This window comes from Chrysochloris asiatica, unplaced genomic scaffold, assembly GCF_000296735.1.
Source record: "Chrysochloris asiatica unplaced genomic scaffold, ChrAsi1.0 scaffold00024, whole genome shotgun sequence".
Lineage (NCBI taxonomy): Eukaryota > Metazoa > Chordata > Mammalia > Afrosoricida > Chrysochloridae > Chrysochloris > Chrysochloris asiatica.
In genome coordinates this window covers 6,226,794-6,236,239 of record NW_006408542.1, presented here as the reverse complement: position 1 = coordinate 6,236,239, position 9,446 = coordinate 6,226,794, and the positions used below count along the sequence as shown (strand labels likewise).

The following is a 9,446-nucleotide window of genomic DNA, read 5'->3' as shown; positions in this document are numbered from 1 at the left end:
TGGTTTCTATCTCTTCACTTCTACTCCTTTGCCCTTTCAGTGTACTGTCCATTTCTGATATTCTATTATTAATCATTTGGACCTCTTTCTGCAGGTTTTGAATTGTTTCCAATGCTGTATCTATCTTATTTGATTGTTCCTGTAGCACTTTCCTGACTTCTTCCTTATTTTTCTCCATTGTATAGTGTTTTGATACATTTTATAATCATTTTTCTGAATTCCTTCTCTGGCATTTCCAAAGCCTGCCCATGTTCCAGTATGGAGGGTAGGTCTATCTTCAGATCATTTGTCTCAGTCACTTTATCTTGTTTCTGGTCATGTGCTGATGTGGTCATCTGCTTCTGTTTTTTGGGCATATTCAGGAGTTATCTGTGGCCTTAATACTTAGATGGGTGTGTATTTTGGTTTTTTTAATGCTTTCTGATTGCCTCCAGGTAGATGTGATCAGGAGAAGGGCTTCCCTTTTCACTTTTCTTCCTGAGAAATTTCAAGATGCCACTGTTGGTTGTTTTGACGTAACTCAGGTTTCAATTTTCAGCTTATTTCTTTTTTAGTCTGCCTATCCCACTCCACAATCCCCATTCAGGCCTTTTTCCCAGCGATAAACAGTTCAGGGGCAGTTGTGGCCATTTTGCGCTGCCGTTTGGTTTTAAGTGGAAACTGTCCTTTTAAATTTAGAAGAGATCTGTGCACATGCATAATAGAACCCTCTGGGGATGGGATGTCCACTCACTCAGGGACTCCCTCTAGTCACCAGAATGGAGGTGCACAGACAGCGAGAGGCCAATAAACAGATATGGGGGAAAAAAAGGAATGTCCACGCCCTTATCTCCGTGGTTCTGTCAGGCGTCCGGGGGTCCTCTGATCCTTCCTCCGCTTGGTTTCACCCAAGATGGTGGCTTTGGGAGCAGTTCAGTGTCTAGAAAGCAATGGATTTCTTGCTTCTGGTACAAATTCCCCTAGCTGTAAGCCTTTCAACCTTTTAAATATTCCTTTATATGTGGTTCAGAGTTTCTGGCACCATCCCCTGAGCCTGCTTAGTCTGCTATTCTGTGTTGTTGCTGTTGGAGCGCCTCACTGCACTTCTCCTGGATGAGCCATTTTGTTTGTTCTCCTGTTCCCAACTTTTAAAAGAAGTGTTATACTGTTTTACACAGAGACGGCACCATTTAACAGTCCTATCAGCAGTGTATAAGAGTTGCAATCTCTCCACGCCCTGAACAGAATTTGCTGCTTTCTGCTTTTTTGAACTTTGCTGTTAATGCTGAGGTGAAATTTTATTTCATTGTTGTTGTTTTTTAACGCATTATAATAATGTATGTATTTAATATATCCAAATGTTTAAAAAAAAAAAAAAGTACAGCCATGTTTATTTTTACATTCAAAATATAGAAAGTAAAATCAATATAGGAAAAAAAATCATATTTAATGAAACACTATATTGTAAAAGGTTATAGATGAACCTCTTTTCCTCTCCAGCTACTTGATCATCTGCCGCCATTATGAATGACACAGTAACTATCTGGACCAAGACGTTCTTGACCAACTGACTACTTCAATGGAAACAAATGGTCTTTGATGTCCTTCACCCCGTGAAGGTAACAGTACTTAAGACAGTAATTTGGGAAAAAAACTTGCCAAAATGTATAAGATGACACCAGATATATTCTTTGTGTTTGGATTCAGAACCCATTTTGGTGGTGGCAAGACTACTGGCTTCAGCATGATTTATGATTCCTTGGATTATGCAAAGAAAAATGAACTGAAACACAGACTTGAAAGACATGGCTTGTATGAGAAGAAGAAAACCTCAAGAAAACAGTGCAAGGAATGCAAAAACAGGATAAAGAAATCAGGGGACTGCAAAGCCCAATGTTGGTGCTGGCAAAAAGAAAGAATAAAGATTCTGCAATAACTGTGGATTTTTCACCAGAGAATTAATAAACCCTAAAATATTAAAAAAATTTTTTTGGAAAAATTCCATTATCATTTCATTCACCACTTCTTTTTTTCTTTTAAAAAGTTTTTGTTGTGAATTGAGTGATTGGTTTTTTACTCATCCTATCATATTTCATTTCATTGCAATGATTACAGTTCCCTCCATATATCATCATTCAACAGTATTTGCTTCTCTTCCCTCTGGTTTTTTTTTTTTTTTTTTTTTGATGTACACAAAAACACTCAGAAATATAGAATCATTTAAGCAACCCAAGGGCACATTCTTCAAGCCTGCCTCCTGGCTGCTAGCACACAGCCTTTCTCTTTCCATGAGTCTAGAGTTCTCAGCTGCTCTATCTCTCTGTGTCATCATTCATTGTTGTTTTAATTTGCACTTAAACAACAACAATAGCTAATGAGTAATGAGATCCTGTTGCGGCTTGGTAGGATAAACACTGGATTGCTAACTGCAAAGTTGGTAGTTCAAACCTCTCGGTGGCACCTTGGAAACCCTATACAGGGTTGCTATGAATCTGAACTGACTCAACAGCACTTAATAACAACAACAGCAATGAGTAATGATCCCAAGCATTTCTTTATGTTTGTTGGTCTCCAGAATGTCTTGTCTATTCATGTCTCTACCCTTCTTAAAATTTGATTTTTGTTTTGTTGTTGATTTGTTTTCTATGAATTTTAGAGATTAATACCTTGCTCAATATGTTACTACTAAAAGTTTTTCTCAAGTCTGTAACTTCTCTTTTTACTCTTTTAGTGAAGTCTTTTGATGGACATAAATGTTTAATTATTTAGGGTGTCTCAGTTGTCTAGTTTTTTTCCTGCTACTTGTACAGTTTTATATGTTTGATAGTGAATTTATGCCAAGTATTTGGACCCCTAAGATTGATGAGCTGTATAATTTTAAGTTTTACATTTAGGTCTTTGATCCATTTTCAGTTTCTGAATATGATGAGAGATACAGATCCTATTTTCTTTTCCTGTAAATGAAGGCCAAATACAATCAAAACTAGTTAAAACCTGTTGCAGCTCATAGCAACCCTATCGAACAGAATATTATTTATGAGAGCTAATACTATCTGTCTACTAAATTTAAAATGAGCAAGACAGCCTACAAGAGTAATTGCTTTCATTATTGTTTGCAACATTCCCTCTCTTTGTCATATCCTGCTCGGCTTTGTACCTGTTGTTGCATCTAGATAAGAGAGGAAACAGGAAACCATGCAGGTATTTAGCCCAGACAAATAACTATAACCAAGAGGTTCCAGGGCCAGGGTTTTCTAATCAAGGACTTGGGGTGCTGTGGAGAAAAACTGAGAGCATTTGTGCCAGATAATACACAGAAGCAAACTTCGACTTAACAGAAGTGAAGGCTTTTGGGTTACATACCATTTAACTTATAAATCATTCTTGTGAAGATCATTTATGTGAAGAGTGTTCATTTGGTTTCATCCACACTCAGTCTACCAACTTTCTTTCCTCATAGCTATTTTTTCCCCCTTTTGACTTTAATTGTCAGAAAGATGGTTGTAACTGTTTGCCATTAAATTTATCTCTGGTAAATTTGGAATCGTGGTGTGGCACTGTGGGAAAAAGGCATTGGATCTCAAGGTCACTTTGAACCACAAGGTCCGTGGTTCAAACTCACCAGCTACTCCTTGGAAACCCTATATAGGGTAACTATGAGTTGGAACTGACCCATAGTACCCTGTGTGGGCTTTCTGAGGAGCAGCTGGTGAGTTTGAACCGCTGACCTTGCAGTTCAAACCATGTGGTCCAGTGCTTATCCTACAGCACCACACCAGGACTCCTTAGAGATAATATAATAAATATTAAATTTTTTGTCATCTGTCACAAAACATTGTAAATACAATGGGCTCTGCTGTGTTTCTGTCCACAGTCTTTTCCCTCAAAGGAGCTATTAGCCTGAATTTGTTTTTTATTCTCAGACATGTGATATACATCCATGCTGTTGTTAGTTGCTGTCTAGTCGATTCCAACGCACAGAAACCTGATGTGTATAGAGTAGAACTGTGCTCCATAAGGTTTTCAAGGTGCTTCTGAGTTCTGGTGTGGCCTATAAGGGTCACTATTAGTCAGAACCGACTTGACAGCTTTTAACAACAACTGTGGGTTTGAACTGACAATGTTGCCAACCTATCAACTAACAGTAAAGCATGTAATTGAGTCAGCCAGAGACTTCTATGTACCATGTAATCTCTAAATAAAATCAGAGTTTTCAGTATATTTTTTTAAGTTTTCAAAATGAAGGAAGCACTAAAGTTCTGTATCAGCTTTGGCTCTTATAAGGCCAAATAGCTATCTACTTCAGTATCATTTCTGGCACCTTGTACAGGGTTCACTACATAGGCAACACTATAGCGAAAATCAGTGCAGCAGCATGAGTTATACAAACAAGACAGGCCATTTGGATTTATCATTAATATCCAAAAATTCATTTTCATATACTTGTATATGTTATATGTAACTTGGAATGAAAATCTCTTCATATGTTTTGTGTATTGAAAATATATTAGTCAGGGGCTTTAAAAGCTCATAAGTGGCCATCTAATCTGGTAGTGTAGTGGTTACGAATCGGGCTGCGAACCTTAAGGTCAGCAGTTGGAAACTACCAGCCGCTCCGTGGGAGAAAGATGAGGCTTTCTATTCCCGTAAAGATTTACACCCTCGGAAACCCTGTACAGGGTCGCTATGGGTCGGAACCGATTCGACGGCACTTAACAACAACAACAATGTATAATTATTGTCTTTTCCTATCTAGAGAAAAGAACAATGATGAAAATTGAAGACACAAGGAAACAGTAAGTCCAGTGGATTTATGGATCACGTGAACATTAGACTCCATGATCCTGAGACCAGAATTAGATGGTGCCCCACTACCCCAGCCAACTGGTCTTGGATAGGGAATCGCGTCTCTGTCCATGAGGGTGAGTAGGGGTGGTACGCGTGCCATTTCTAGTCGTTTTCAAAGCACCTAGCCCTGATTCTCACGGGCCTGGCTGCTGGCCCCTGAGCTGCCCTGCAGCATAGTAAAATCGCAAATCAGGTGAATGGTAATGCGGTACAGTTAAAAAGAAGAGGAAGAACCAATGGATACTTCCAGTGTAACTCACACAGAACACTACAAGACACTGATAGAGACAGGCCTCCCACAGAAGGTGGCAGAAAGTCTTGATCAAATATTTCAGACAGGATTGGTAGCTTATGTCAATCTTGATGAAAGAGCAATTGATGCACTCAGGGAATTAAATGAAGGAGCTCTGTCTGTACTACAGCAGTTCAAGGAGAGTGACTTATCACAAGTTCAGAACAAAAGTGCATTTTTATGGGGAGTTATGAAGACCTGTAGGCAAAGGGAGAAACAAGAGAGCAAGGTGCAAGAGTCCACAAAGGGCCCTGATGAAGCAAAGATCAAGGCCTTGCTTGAGAGAACGGGCTATGTACTCTGGATGTAACCACAGGACAGTGAAAGTGTGGTGGTCCTCCTCCAGCTAGATAGTGTAGACTCTGGGGTGCAACCTGGAATTGGAACAGAGGTTTTTGTAGGTAAGATACCAAGAGATTTAGGTGAGGAGGAGTTGGTACCCCTTTTTGAGAAGGTTGGTCCCATTTGGGATCTGTGTCTTATGATGATCCACTATCTGGGCAGAACAAAGGGCATGACTTTATCACTTTTTGCTTAAAGGAAGCTGCACAGGAAGCTGTTAAACTGTGTGGCAGTTATGAAATTCATCCTGGGAAACACCTTGGAGTATGCATTTCTGTGGCAAACAACAGGCTTTTTGTTGGATAAGTTCTGAAAAATAAGACTAAAGAAAACATTCTGGAAGAATTCAGTAAAGTCACAAAGGGTTTGGTGGATGTTATTTTCTAGTCATCAACCCAATGACTAAAAGAAGAATCGGGGGTCAGCTTGCTTGACTATGAGGATCACAAGTCAGCTGCACAAGGCAGGTGCCGACTGATGAGTGGAAAAGTAAAAGTGTGGGGAAATGTAGTTACAGTTGAATGGGTTGACCCTGTGGAAGAACCAGATCCAGAAGTCATGGCTAAGGTAAAAGTCTCATTTGTGAGAAACTTGGCTACTACTGTTACAGAAGAAATATTGGAGAAGTCATTTTCTGAATCTGGAAAATTTGAAAGAGTGAAGAAGTTGAAAGATTATGCTTTTGTTCATTTTGAAGACAGAGGAGCAGATGTTAAGGCCATGGATGAAATGAATGGTAAAGAAATAGAAGGAGAATAAACTGAAATACTTTTAACCAAGCTACCAGATAAGAAAAGGAGAGAATGTCAAGCTGCTAGCCAGGCCTCCGGAAGCACTGCATATGAAGATCACTACTGTCACCCTCCTCCTCACATGCCATCTCCAATTAGAGGTCGGGGTCATTGTGGGGGGAGAGGTGGATATAGCTACCCTCCTGATTACTATGGCTATTCAGGTTACTCTGGTTATGATCATTATGACTATCGTGGAGGCTATGAAGACCCTTACTACAGCTATGATGATGGCTATGCAGTAAGAGGAAGAGGAGGAGGAAGGAGAGGGCAAGATGCTCTACCACCACCAAGAGGGCGGGGAGCACCACCTCCAAGAGGTAGAACTTACTATTTACAGAGGGGGGCAGCTTTGGGACCACCAATAGGCTCTAGGGGTGACAGAGGGGGTCCTGCAAAACAGCATAGAAGCCGTGGTTCCTGTGGAGCTTGGGGCAATTGTGGGGGCAATGTAGGAGGTAAGAGGAAGGCAGATTGGTACAACCAACCTGATTCCAAGCGCCATCAGACCGACAACCAATGAAACTGGGATTCCCAACCCATTGCTCAGCAGCCACTTCAACAAGGTGGTGACTATTCTGGTAGCTATGGTTACAATAATGACAAACAGAAATTTTATCAGGATACTTATGGGCAACAGTGGAAATAGACAAATGAAGGTTTGAAAAGGATATTGGCAAGATGTGATTGGCTCTAGACCTACATTCTTCTTCTTCAAAAAAAATTGGCTTAACTGTTTCATCTTTAAGTAGCAATTTGCTGCCATTTGTATTGGGCTGAAGAATCACTATTGTGTATATACTCAAGTCTTTTTATTTTTCCTCTTTTCATAAATTCTCTTGGGCATTATTGGGCTTGCAGAGTTCCTTTATTCTGGGGGTTACAATGTTATTATCGTTTCAGGCTTCATTTTAGCTTCAAAGCAAGCTGGGCACACCATTAAATCATGATTTTGCAGAACCTCTGGTTTTGAGCAGTTTCATTTTTTGGATTTGGGATAGAAAGGAGCTCTGGTAGCGTAGTGGTTACCAATCAGGCTGCGAACCTCAAGGTCAGCAGTTTGAAACTACCAGCCGTTCCATGAGAGAAAGATGAGGCTTTCTGTTCCCATAAAGATTTACAGCTTTGGAAACCCTGTACAGGGTCGCTGTGAGTTGGAACCGACTCCACGGCACATAACAACAACAACATAGGAGTATGAAGTATGCTGTGAATAAAAATACAAGTTAGTGCTCTGTCTTAGTAGTTTTAAGAAATGAAAGCAAACAAATTTTAAGTTTTCTTGTATTGAAAATAGCCTATGACTGTATGTTTTGCGTGCCTAGAAGTAGGTTAACAGTGTTTTTAAATTGTTATGACTTCACACCTTTTTGAAATCTGCCCTTCAAAATTTGTTTGGCTTAAACATCAAAGCTGTGACAGTGTATTCTTTGATTTGATTGTATTTCCAATTTCTTGTTCATGTAAGATTTCAATAAAATGTAAAAATCTATTAAAAAAAAGAATTTGGATAGAGTGGGAGAAAATGTGGAATAAAACTCAAAATCAGAAAGAAGAACAGGCCTATTGGTTGGGTAGAGACTGTTGGGCTCCTTGAGACTGTGACCTTTAATTACCCTTAAAGTTTGGGACCTAACCCACTACTGTGGCTCAATTTCAGACAAACAATAGGCCTATAAGAGAAACAATAATGTTAGTGAGGCACATGCTTCTTAGAATATTCAACCATTTGAGATCAAAAGGGCAGCATTTACCCAAGGACAAAGTTAAAAAGGGTGATGAAAGGAGGAGGAATGGAAACAGGAAACCCAAGGAGGAAGTAGGATAAATAATGTTACATTGAGGGGACTGCAGACAGTGAGCTGAAACAAAATGTATTGTTGAATGGAAAACTGATGATCTGCTCTGCAAACCTTCATCTGAGTCACAATTAAAATTTAAAGAAAAGGAAAACTATTAGCCCGTTGAAGTACAAATTAATATTATTATTACAATAGTAATATGCTTTAGTAATTCATGAAAATTGTAAAAACTGATTATTTTACTTACAAAAAACAGTCAGGAATTACTCAATAGTTAAATAAGCAGGGAAATAGTTAATAGAAATATTAAGATGTTTTTAGTTAATGGAGCAACAAGAAATAATGATAATGTTCACACATTGTGATAAATATAAACAATGTCACTCAACAACTTGTGAAGAAATTATTGAATGAGAACTTAAATTGTGAAGTAAACCTTCACTAAAATAATAAAATATAATTTATGAGAAAAAAAGGGTGCCTTAGCTAAGAAATTTTAGGAAGACTTGTAGTGAGACAATAAATCTTAATAAAAATGTAAATAAGACAAGTCAGAAATATGGAGGTTAGATTATATCACAATTCTATTCATTGTACACTGTTGAGTTGGTTCCGACTCATAGCAACTCTGTACAGCGTTTCTGAGGAGCAGTTGGTGGGTTTGAACTACTGACCTTGTGGTTTGCAGTCCAGTGCTGATCCTAGAGCACCCCACCATAAGTGCATTGTACAATAATAAGATATTTAATATTTAAAGTTCCATTTAGATCATGAATTTTTAAAGAAAAAAAATGCTGTTAGGGCTCTGTTTTTTTTTTTTCTTACTGTGAATTGAGTGAAGGTTTACAGAGCAGATTATCATTTTACAGTCAACAAATCATATACTTAGCTTCATTACATGGTTGCAATACCCTCCATGTACCAACAGTTAACAGCATTTACCTCTATTGCATTCCTTTTTGTGTCTTCCACTACCTTCATCTTTCCTCTGCTAATCTTCCTCTTGTTGTATATTACCTACACTGCCACCCATGTTAACATGTTTCTACCCTCTAGTCCATAAATAATTTTCCCTTTCCATCCCCCATAACCATTATAGATTGTTCCTTTTTTCAAGGAAATATTTTCTTATTTTTTTACAATATTGTTCTCATACAATGTTCTTCCTTTTGTGACTAATTCTACTCAACATAATGTCCAACCATATTGGGATTTGTTTCACAGATTCACCTATATTCTTCAATGTTTTGTGGTATTCCATTTGTGTATGTTCTAAAGTTTGTTTAACCATTCTTCTGTTGATGGGTATTTAGACTGTCTCCATCTTTTTTATCTGTCTCTTGTAGACAGCATATTGAAGGATCCTGTTTTCTTACCCATTCTACTCTTTAT

At 38.5% G+C, this 9,446-nt stretch overlaps 1 pseudogene; it reads left to right on the top strand.

Annotated features, from left to right (window-relative positions):
• Positions 1 to 5,014: 5,014 nt before the first annotated feature.
• LOC102831816 lies at positions 5,015 to 6,901 on the top strand (annotated as a pseudogene).
• The last annotated feature ends 2,545 nt before the right edge of the window (positions 6,902 to 9,446 follow it).